At 51.0% G+C, this 10,642-nt stretch overlaps 2 long non-coding RNA genes across 3 annotated transcripts; one reads left to right on the top strand and one right to left on the bottom strand.

Annotated features, from left to right (window-relative positions):
• Window positions 1–5,147: 5,147 nt before the first annotated feature.
• LOC108519231 (uncharacterized) lies at window positions 5,148–9,384 on the bottom strand. Its single transcript, XR_001882576.1, has 4 exons — window positions 8,770–9,384; window positions 8,288–8,385; window positions 5,768–5,861; window positions 5,148–5,682 (listed from the first exon to the last, which is right to left on the bottom strand). It is a non-coding gene; the product is annotated as an uncharacterized LOC108519231 (long non-coding RNA).
• LOC108519230 (uncharacterized) lies at window positions 7,843–10,273 on the top strand. Of its 2 annotated transcripts, none has more exons than XR_001882575.1 (3): window positions 7,843–7,934; window positions 8,933–9,051; window positions 9,395–10,273. It is a non-coding gene; the product is annotated as an uncharacterized LOC108519230 (long non-coding RNA). The 2 variants fall into 2 exon arrangements; XR_001882574.1 differs by lacking the exon at window positions 7,843–7,934 and having other exon boundaries at window positions 8,965–9,051; window positions 9,395–9,581; window positions 9,797–10,273.
• Window positions 10,274–10,642: the final 369 nt, after the last annotated feature.

Below are 10,642 nucleotides of genomic sequence, written 5' to 3' on the forward strand. Positions count from 1 at the left end.
ACCTGCTGTGTGTCAGGCACAGGCGACAGTGTCTGTGCTGCACCCATATCCCGCTGGATGCTGCTTACCAACTCTGAGTGCCCCGTCCCACCCCTGGTTTCTGTGTGCTTTAGCATCTGATGGCCATCAGGCCACTGGAACCGCTTTGACCCTGAGTGCAGAGAACTAGAAGCCAGGGTGATGCTCCGCCAGTGGCAGAGGGCCTTGCTTTGAGTCTGACCAACGCAGAGCCATGATCTACACTGCGGGCACCCCTCACCACCCTCCTGCATGTATCCTGGCTGGGTGCCTCCCTCGCCCTCACCACCTCCCCTGGGAACACACCCTTGATGCATCCCTCGTACAGGAGTCCTCATCTCAGACTTTACTCCTGGGGTCCAGCCAGAGCAGCACTGTACCGGGGTCCCTTTCTATCTGGTCCTCACAGTTCCGCCCCGAGGCGGGGAGGGTGATGATTCTTATCTGACAGGAAACTGAGGCTCTGATCAGCTCACAGACTGCAAAGGTTAAGCCAGAATCGGAACCCAGACCCTGGAGAGGATGCTTTTCCTTCCTTCACTTGGATTTTGCAGCCTTCCAGACAGCCCCTTCCCCTGGACTCCTCCTGCAGCCCTGGGGAACGGGAATCATCCTGGTCTGCATTTCCTGCAGCAGGAAGTGGCTGGGTGCAGTGAGCTGGGCTCTGGACAAGAAGGGTCTTTTCAGGACCCCGCCCATCTCACCCCCAGACCCGGGGGGACTACTGAGACCTGAAATGTGGGTGCTGTAGCTGTGGCTCCTTGAGGGCACGAGAATCACTGAAAACTCTGCAGGCTTCGTGCTGATTCTTCAATCAAATCCTGGCAAATGACTTATCCCTCCTTTCCCAGCCCCGTTTTCTCCTCTGTCACCTGGGGATCATAATCTCCACCTCACACAGCTGTGGCCAGAATGGAGGGAATAACAGACGGGAACGTGATTAGCACAGAGCCTGGCACAATGAGAGTGCTCCTTCCCTTCTCAGTTAATCCCTCCAAGCCTCAGTTTCTTTGTCCGTAAAGTGGGGAGAATATCTACTGCACAGTCATATCTGGAGAAGCTGTAGCTGGCGGGGGTTGGGGGGTCAGAGTCCTGATCCTGGGTGACCTCGGACTAGCCACTTACCCTCTCCGTGGTCTGTTCTGCCCTCTGGTTTGTGAGAGTCACGTGAGTGAATGCAGTGACATGCTCAGAATGTGCCCAGCACATAGTAAATGCCATTGTTGTCATGTGTGAAGGCCTGGCTATGCGCCCAGCATGCAGCAAGGGCTCAGTAAACAATGGCTGTTTATTCGTCAGCATTTCCTGGCCCCTGTAATGAGGAAGGTCACCTCCACCTTCCCACACAGCCCTGTGGCTTCCATTCCCAGACTCCCAGGGCCCTGTGCTCAGGCTCGCTGGCTGGAGTTGATGTTGTGAGAAGCACGTGCCCTCCATGTCCCTCCACCTTTTCATGCCTCCAGCTGTCACCCCAAACATGCGTCTTCCACTCTTCTCTCCCAGCCAGGGCCCATCCTGTACCTGCACTTGCTCTGCAGCTGCCATCAGCTACTTGGTGGTGACTCACACCAGAGCTGGGCTGATGCTGCGCAGGTGTGTTCTCCTTCCCAGAGCTCCTTAAAGCACTGGCCCCACCATTGTTGAGCGATGGCCAACCCCTGGCACCCCACAGGGGCGCTGCCTGTCTCCTCTCCCCAAAGAAGAGTCGACTCAGCAGCCCCTTCCAGGTGGACAATAAGTTCCCCGTGTCTTCCCACAAATGCCTCTCCTACTCTCCCGGGGTCCCTTTGTGTAGAAGCAGCCGCTCTGTATGTTCGTGTTGGTGCACCCTCACCCAGAGGGGAAAAGCAGCCCGAGTATCTCAGCCTGACGCCTCTCAGACTGAAAGCAGCAGCCATGGGAAGTTGTACGTTTCTTTTTCTGGACCACACAGGTCTGCACTGCAAGGCTCCTTTTGTTTTCTTTCCTAGGGCTCAGGATGGACAAGGTAGCCCAGAGCTGGACCAACTGCCAAGAGAAGGAGTCCCTTCTGCCCTCTGCCCTCTCAACAGTAAGACTGGCTCTGCCTCCCTCCCACTGGGCAGTCCCTACTGCTCTAACTGCCTCCTCAGGCACTCATCTGGGCTCCAGCCTGAGGGAGTCAGACCCATCTCATTCTCCAGGCAGTGCTGAAACTGGGCAGGCAAGAATTTGAGTCTGACCCCAGGCTGCCTGCCTTGTTAAATAAGACCAACCTAGAAAACAAACAAAGAGTGAAAACCTCCAAACCCACCTGCTTGGAACTCAGCCAGTTCAAACAATATTGACGAGTCCTGGCACTGGGCTAGGCCTGGGGTTCAGGGAGGAAGCCACACACTGCCTACCCCTGAGACAATCACAGTCTAGTGGGAAAGAGAGACCAATAGGTTCCAGCACCCAGTGAGGTCCAAGGCACTGCCAAGGATACCAAAGTCCAGGGACACAGGCCGAGTCCTGCTGAAGATTTTCAAGGCCTCTGCCAAGAGGAGCACACCACACAGCCCATCTCCCTTCCCCTGCATGAACTCCAGCTGACATTTGCTTCTCTAGCTCCTCCTCTGACAGGCAAGCCTTTCTCTTTGTTTCCCTCTCCTCCTCCTTGAAACAGCTCCCAGCCTCACTTGCTTCAATCTCTCTGCTCGATCTTGCCCACCCTACACACACACACACATGCACTCACACACTTTCTCTCTCACACACTCTCACACACACTCACACACTCACACACACTCACACACTCTCTCACATACTCACATTCTCTCTCACATACACACTCTCTCACATACTCTCTCACACACACATTCTCTTACATACACATTCTCTCACATGCACATACACTCTCACACACACATTCTCTCACTCTCACATACTCACACACATTCTCTCTCATATACACACACTCTTTCTCACACTCATACAAACACTCTCACACTCTCACGCACATTCTCTCACACACTCTCATACACACACATTCTCTCTAACATACACACACTCTCACATACACACTCACACATACATACACATTCTCTCTCACCTACACACATTCTCTCACATACACACTCTCTCACACACTCTCTCTCACACACACTCACACACACACTCTCACACACCACACACTCTCTCACAAACTCACACACTCTCTCACACACACTCACACACACGTTCTCTCCTTCTCACATACACACTCTCTCACACACACATTGTCTCTCACACACTCTCTTACACACATTCTCTGTCACACACTCACACACACATTCTCTCTAACATACACACACTCTCACATACACACACACATTCTCTCTCACACACACACCCTCACACACTCTCTCACACATTCACACACACACATTCTCACACACTCTCACACACTCACACACACATTCTCTCACACTCTCTCACATACATACTCCCTCACACACTCACACACACATTCTCTCTAACATACACACACTCTCACATACACACACACATTCTCTCACACACACACCCTCATACACTTTCACACATTCACACACACACATTCTCTCACACACTCTCACACACTCTCTCACACACACATTCTCTCACACACACTCACACACATTCTCTCACATACTCCCTCACACACACTCTCTCACACATTCTCTCTAACATACATACACTCTCACATACACACATTCTCTCACACACACACCCTCACACACTCACACATTCACACACACATTCTCTCACACACTCTCTCACACACACACATTCTCTCACACACACTCTCATACACACACACACTCTCACACATTCTCTCTCACACTCTCTTTCTCACACTCTCTCACACTCTCACATACACATTCTAACATACACACACTCTCTCACATACACATACACATATTCTCTCACATACACACATTCTCTCACACTCTCACACACACACACATTCCTCTCTCACAGTTTCTCTCACACACATATTCTCTTTCATATACACACTGTCTCTCACACATTCTCTCTCACATACATTCTCTCACACACTCTCACACACACTCACACACACACTCTCTCACTCTCACACACACACTGTCTCACACACACCCTCACACACTCACACCCACAGCCTCTCACATACACGCTCTCACACACTCTCTCACACACATACTCTCTCACACACACACTCACACTTTCACACACACATTCTAACATACACACATTCTCTCTCACACACACATTCTCTCACAGACACACTCACACATTCTCTCACACACATTCTCTCACACACACATTCTCTCACACACACACACACACATTCTCTCTAACATACACTCTCACATACACACACTAACACACACACATTCTCACATACACACATTGTCTCACACACACTCTCACACACACATTCTCTTCACACAGTCTCTCTCTCACACACACATATTCTCTCACATATACACACTGTCTCTCACACACACATTCTCTCACATACACATATTCTCTCACACACACACTCTCACACTTTCTCACACACTCTCACACACATACATTCTAACATACACACACACACACTCTCACACACACATTCTCTCTCATATACACTCTCTCACACACACATTCCTCTCACATACACACACACTCTCTGACACACACACTCACACACACTCTCACACACACATACACTCACACTCTCTCACACTCTCGCAAACACGCACACTCTATCTCATGCACTCACACACCACACTCACACACACACTCACACACATACACACAGTCTCACAACACTCACATTCTCACACACACAGTCTCTCTCACAACACTCTCTCACACACACACACTCACACTCTCACATACTCTCACATACACTCACACACACACACACTCTCTCACAACACTCACACACACATTCTCTCTCACATACCCAATCAGTCTCCCCACCCCCAAACATACCCTCTTTCCTCCTCACTCCACTAATACTAATATAGAGCGATTTAGTATCATCTTTTCTCACCTGACTGTCCCCTTGGCATGCCCCCCACTCTGCCATCCCCACTGCCCCCTCCTCCACCATCAGCCTCCTCCCTGCAACCAAGGCACTCAGCTAAGTGTTGTCTCTGAAGGGAATTCCGATGACCATAATTTTCTCAATCTCATTGCAAATTTTTAAAAACCTGGCTTTTTAAAGGGCTAAACGGCTCATGAATTTTTAAGCGCCAACATAAGACTTTAAAGACATTTCCTGCTAATGAGATTAAGTGAGATAATGTATGTGGCACGCCGCGCACTTCCTGCAGGCCTGAGATTGCGCTCTGACGCCGTTGCTTCAGGCCAAGCCTCAGATGGCCAGAGGGTCTCCTTCACTTTGGAGGGAAAGTTTGCAAAGCCTTGCAGTATGGTGTGACGCTGGCAGCAAAGGACGGGGCGCCAGGAAGGAGTCCTGCAGAAACCTTCGGGCAGGAGTGTGTAAGGGTGGGTGTGTGCACATGTGTGTGTGTGTGCATGTGTGTGATCTGGAGGTGAGGAAAACGAGATGTGTTGGGAGAACTCCAACCACACACTGCCTGGCTCATCCCTCCCTTGGGGTCTCACTCAGCTGCTGTCTCTGGCTGCTACCACCGTGCTGGCCTCAGGAGGTCACTGTGATCATCACAGTCCCTTCTGCTTTGGGTTGAACCCATTTCCCTTAGTTTCCTGCAATAGAATGGAAGTTGGCTGTCATTTCCAAGAGAGTTTTGCAGGAAGAACATGATGAAAATCTGATTATATTTGTACTCACCTTTGCACTATAGTTATTTCTTAAAGTTCAGTTTCCAGTTCCCAGAGAGCCTGTGAAAGTGGCAAAGACATCTGCAGGCCTCTGAGTCTCTACCCTAAGACAACCACAAAGACACAAGTGTCCACCTGGGCATTCGTCTGGGGATGCTCTACTGACCAAGGATCAACCACGGTGCCTGGGCATGGGAAAGGGAATCTCCTTATCCTGAACACCTCCTGCCCTGTGCTGGACTGTGATAGGAACTTTATATTCCCATCCACTAACTCACTCTTCCCCCATAACAACCTCATGACACATGGTCCAGCAAGGTCAAGCTGCTTGCCTAAGGTCACAGAGTTGGAAATAATAACCCCATTTATGGAATGTACTACTGATAAATGCAAGGATTTACAAGGGCTCAAGCTCAATCTGGGCAAGAAGCATGGGGCTTTGGTGGTGACCCAAAGCCTAGCTCTGTGGCAGCTCAGCCCGGCCATGCTTCCTTCTCAGCTGGAGCAGGAATTTTGGATGCTAAGATCTTGGCGAGCCTCAGCTGGCTACTCCTTTCTCTCCCTCCTCCACCAGCCACTGAGTCCTTCTGCCCCTACCCAGCCCCAGCCAGGCTCTGTGAGTAGGGCAGCACTCTCTTCTGGTTCCTAGTTGCCATGGATCTTACCCTCTGGCAGGACCCCTGCTGTCCTCTCCTGCAGGGTGGATGGCAAGATGGGACCAGCACAGCTCCTGATACAATGAACTCTGGGCTCTAATCCCAGCCCTGCAGTGTATGAGCTGCGTGACCTCAAGTATGTGAACTCATCTCTCTGTGCCTATGTACTCCCTAAGATGCAACTAACAGTAGTACTGTACCCTAAGAGCTGTTGTGAGGCTTTCTTCACCTTTTGAAAGAAAGAAAGGAAGAAAGAAAGAAAGAAAGAAAGAAAGAAAGAAAGAAAGAAAGAAAGAAAGAAGGAAAGAGAAAAGACTATATAGCATTTACTTTGTGCCAGACATGACTTTAAGCATTTTATCCCTAATTTCATCCTCATGACAATCTTATAAAGGAGGCACTGTTGCTATGTTATTTTACAGATAAGGACTCCAAGGCACAAAGAGATTAAATAACTTGCTCAAGGTCACACAGCTAGTAAGAGGCAGAGGCAGGATTCAAACCCAGGCAGTCTGGCTCCAGAGTTCGGGTGCTTAACTTCCTACTCTATAGTGCAATGATAGGTGTAAAGGATTTTAGTATAAAACTCAACAAAGAGAAAATGCTTGGTCAATGGTAGCTATAGTTGTCATATGACCTCGGCAGGTCATTTTACTTCTTTTTTTTTTTTTAGACTGAGTCTCCGTCTGTAGCCCAGGCTGGAGTGCAGTGGCATGATCTTGGCTCACTGCAACCTCCGCCCCCTGGGTCCCCGTTCAAGCAATTCTCCTGCCTCCTGAGTAACTTGGATTACAGGCACCCGCCACCTTGCCCAGCTAATTTTTGTATTTTTAGTAGAGACAGGGTTTCACCATGTTGGGCAGGCTGGTCTTGAACTCCTGACCTCGTGATCCACCAACCTTGGCCTCCCAAAGTGCTTGGATTACAGGCGTGAGCCACCGCGCCCGACAGGTCATTTTACTTCTGTCTCAATTTTTTCATCCCTAAAATGGGACTAGTGGTTGCTCTGTGCCAGGCTTGGGGTGAGAGTTCATTAGAATAATGGGTGTGAAATGTCTGTCACAGATCCTAACACAGAGCAGTGCATAGGCTCTTGGTGGCTCTCCTTTCTAGAAGGGACCTACAGAATGGGGTCGGGACTGGTGGTAGCTAGACACATCCACTGAGTCAGCAAAAGCAAGGTGTAAGAACACCACCAGCCTTGAGGGGCCCAGGCAGAGCAACAGATGTATGGGCAGCCGGAAATGCAGAGCATGGATGCAGGGCCTCCGATGTGGGAGGTGGCATCTGGGGGTTCAGATGCAGCATTGGGAAGAAAGGGATGAACACTTATGTGGTCATCTAATCCTCACAATGACCCTGAGAAAACAAGAGTCTCAGAGAGGGGATGTGACTTGCCCAAGGCCATGTCTCTAGAAAGGGGTGGCAATGAGGTTTGCCTCCCAGACGCCTCTGCGGTTCCTCTCTCCCCACACTGCCTGTCGGCAGGATGAAGGGCCCAGCTATGAAGTCAAGCTCTAGGTTAGGAGTAACTGTTTCTTAAGAAAGTCCAGGCTGGACGCGGTGGCTGACACCTGTAATCCCAGCACTTTTGGAGGCCAAGGCGGGCAGATCACTTGAGGTCAGGAGTTCGATACCAGTTGGCCTGGCCAACATGGTGAAACTCCATCTCTACTAAAAATACAAAATTAGCCTGGCCTGTAATCCCAGCCACTCGAGAGGCTGAGGCAGGAGAATCGCTTGAACCTGGGAGACGGAGATTGCAGGGAACCGAGATTGTGCCATTGCACTCCGGCCTGGGTGACAAGAGTGAAACTCCGTCTCAAAAAACAAAAAACAAACAAAAACATTAACCGGATATGGTGGCCACGCACCTGTAGTCCTAGCTACTTGGGAGGCTGAGGCAGGAGAATTGCTTGAACCTGGGAGGCGGAGCTTGCAATGAGCTGAGACTGTGCAATTGCACTCCAGCCTGGGCAACAGAGCAAGACTCTGTCTCAAAAAAAAAAAAAAAAGTGCAGCAAAAGAAAGGCGACAGTCCCTCCTGCAAAAGTGTCCCAACTAAGCAGGTAGTATGGTGGGGCCCGGAGCCGGGGAATGCAGAAGAGCTTGGCTAAGGACAGCAGCAGACAGGCAGGGGTGAAACGGAGGCACGGGTGGCTGGAGGCTGCCTGGAGTCTGGCTCAGCCCTGGAGAAGGGGGTGGGCAATGCTTCACCAGGGCATAGAGGGAGGATCCCCTGCAATCCAGAGAAGGGCATAGGGTGCTTCCCCCAACCTCTGCCAATCCCCCCAGAAGATTTTCCCTATACACAGTAAAAGGAAAGGCTCTCAAAGCAACCGATTGGGAGACTTACAGCAGGGGTGACAAGAGCGCTTTCTAGGGCAGTTGTATGCTCTCTTCAGAGGCTGTGGCCTCAATGGTGCCCTGTGAAAAACCAGGCCCTGGCCCAGCAGCCAAGAGGGCCGGGATAGGTTCACCCAGACCCATTGCCCTATGAGCAGATTTGTTTTTTCCAGAGCGACTCTTCACAGCTTCTCCTCTTCCCTTGGTGACAATGACAGCCAGCGATGGGCCAACAGCCTACTCCCAACCTGGCCTGGGTCTGGTGGCCCCAGCGTGAGATCACCGTAGTGAGGTCTGACTTCAGCATCGCCATGGGGATGTTCGGATGCCACGCTGCCTGCAAGCAGCACCTTTTTCCCCGGGAGAGTGGGTGGGGACCGTGGCTGATGCTGACTACGTATGATGTGACCTGCTCCTGGCTGCTGGGGCTGTTTGTCCCCAAACATATGTTGTCAGATCTCAGTTGAGTGGGGTGGGCCAGGGGACTCACTCAGGACCTGCGGGCTCTATTGTGTGTCTGTGTGTTTGGGATATGACGAGAGGTGTTCATTAGACCTCATGGGCAGCCTCATTTTCTTCTCTCCCTGGGCTGCTGATCACTGTGCTCCTAATGGGCCTCGGATTGACTTTCACAGCAACCTGGTCTCCATAGCAACCAGCTGTGACATCACAAGGAACCCACAGACCCTGGAGCTGGAACAGAGGAAGCTTGAATGCCTGATTGGGGAAGAAAGCCTTTGCTGCCCCTCCTTAGGCCTCTCCTGTGATAGGGGAAGAGGACATAGAAACGCTGAGAGAGCCAGGGCTGCCGCTTCTCTGGAGGTTTGAGCTGGGTCTGCTCGAAATCCTTCCCTTCCTCTCTTTGTCCCCTTTCTCCTCATCCCTCAAAAAATATGTATCTCATTTTCCTCAACTGTAAAATGGGGACATTAGAAGCCGCCCTTGAGTGTTTATTATATGCCAGGCACTATTATAAGCATCTTGCATGGATTTTCTCATTTACTTCATAACAGCCCTATAAAGTACTTTCTTCTTAGTATTCCCCCTTCTGTAAGTGGAGGGAAAGGAAGCACAGCAGAAGGATTGGAATCAAGACAGCCTGGCTCCAGAGCCTGTTTTCATAACTACGAGAGAATGCACCAGATTCCTTCTGAATGCCGCCTGCCACGTGCGCGGCTACAACTCTATTTCCAGCCATGCTGTGGCAAGCAGTTCCGGGCGGGCTTCAGCTCCCTTTGCACCACCAGCACCTCGCCTCCTGTCAGCATGAGGCGGTTTTCATTTTCTGCCCAGGGGCTTCCGCAGCACCCCAACACAAGGCTGGCAGGAGCAGGCTCAGCGGGAGGACTTGTGGAGGGAAGTTGCTTCCACTGAGCCAGCCTCAACCTGGGGTGCACAGGCACCATGGGGTGAATGCTTCTGCCAGGCGGTCATCTGGCCCACAAGGTCCCTCTGTGCACTGCTTGGAAGGTCCTGGCAGTGACCCATGGCATGACCTAATAATGCACCGTTATCTTGGCTCTTCTGCTTTCTCTTTTTTCCCACTGGTATTCGTCCCTCATTTCTGGTCCCTAGAATGACTTCCAAAATAAACTCCCTATACGCAAGCCTTTGCATTGGATTCTACTTTGGGGGGGGATCTTAAGCTAAGAGAGTTGCAGCCCTGAGAACGCCACTACAGGGGGGCATTTTGGAGCTGGGTCACTTGGTGAGGTGCAATGAGGACGCTGTTGTCGTGGGATGTGTGATGGTGGCCACCCTGGTATTATGGTGATGAAGACCGTCCCTGTGGTGGGCTGGGAAGAGGTACAGGTGATGGCGGGGTAGGGGATCAGATGAAAGCACTAGCATCTAAACAATCCAGGGGCAATGGTCCTTACAGG

Source organism: Rhinopithecus bieti, unplaced genomic scaffold (assembly GCF_001698545.2).
Source record: "Rhinopithecus bieti isolate Rb0 unplaced genomic scaffold, ASM169854v2 scaffold_46101, whole genome shotgun sequence".
Taxonomy (NCBI): Eukaryota; Metazoa; Chordata; class Mammalia; order Primates; family Cercopithecidae; genus Rhinopithecus; species Rhinopithecus bieti.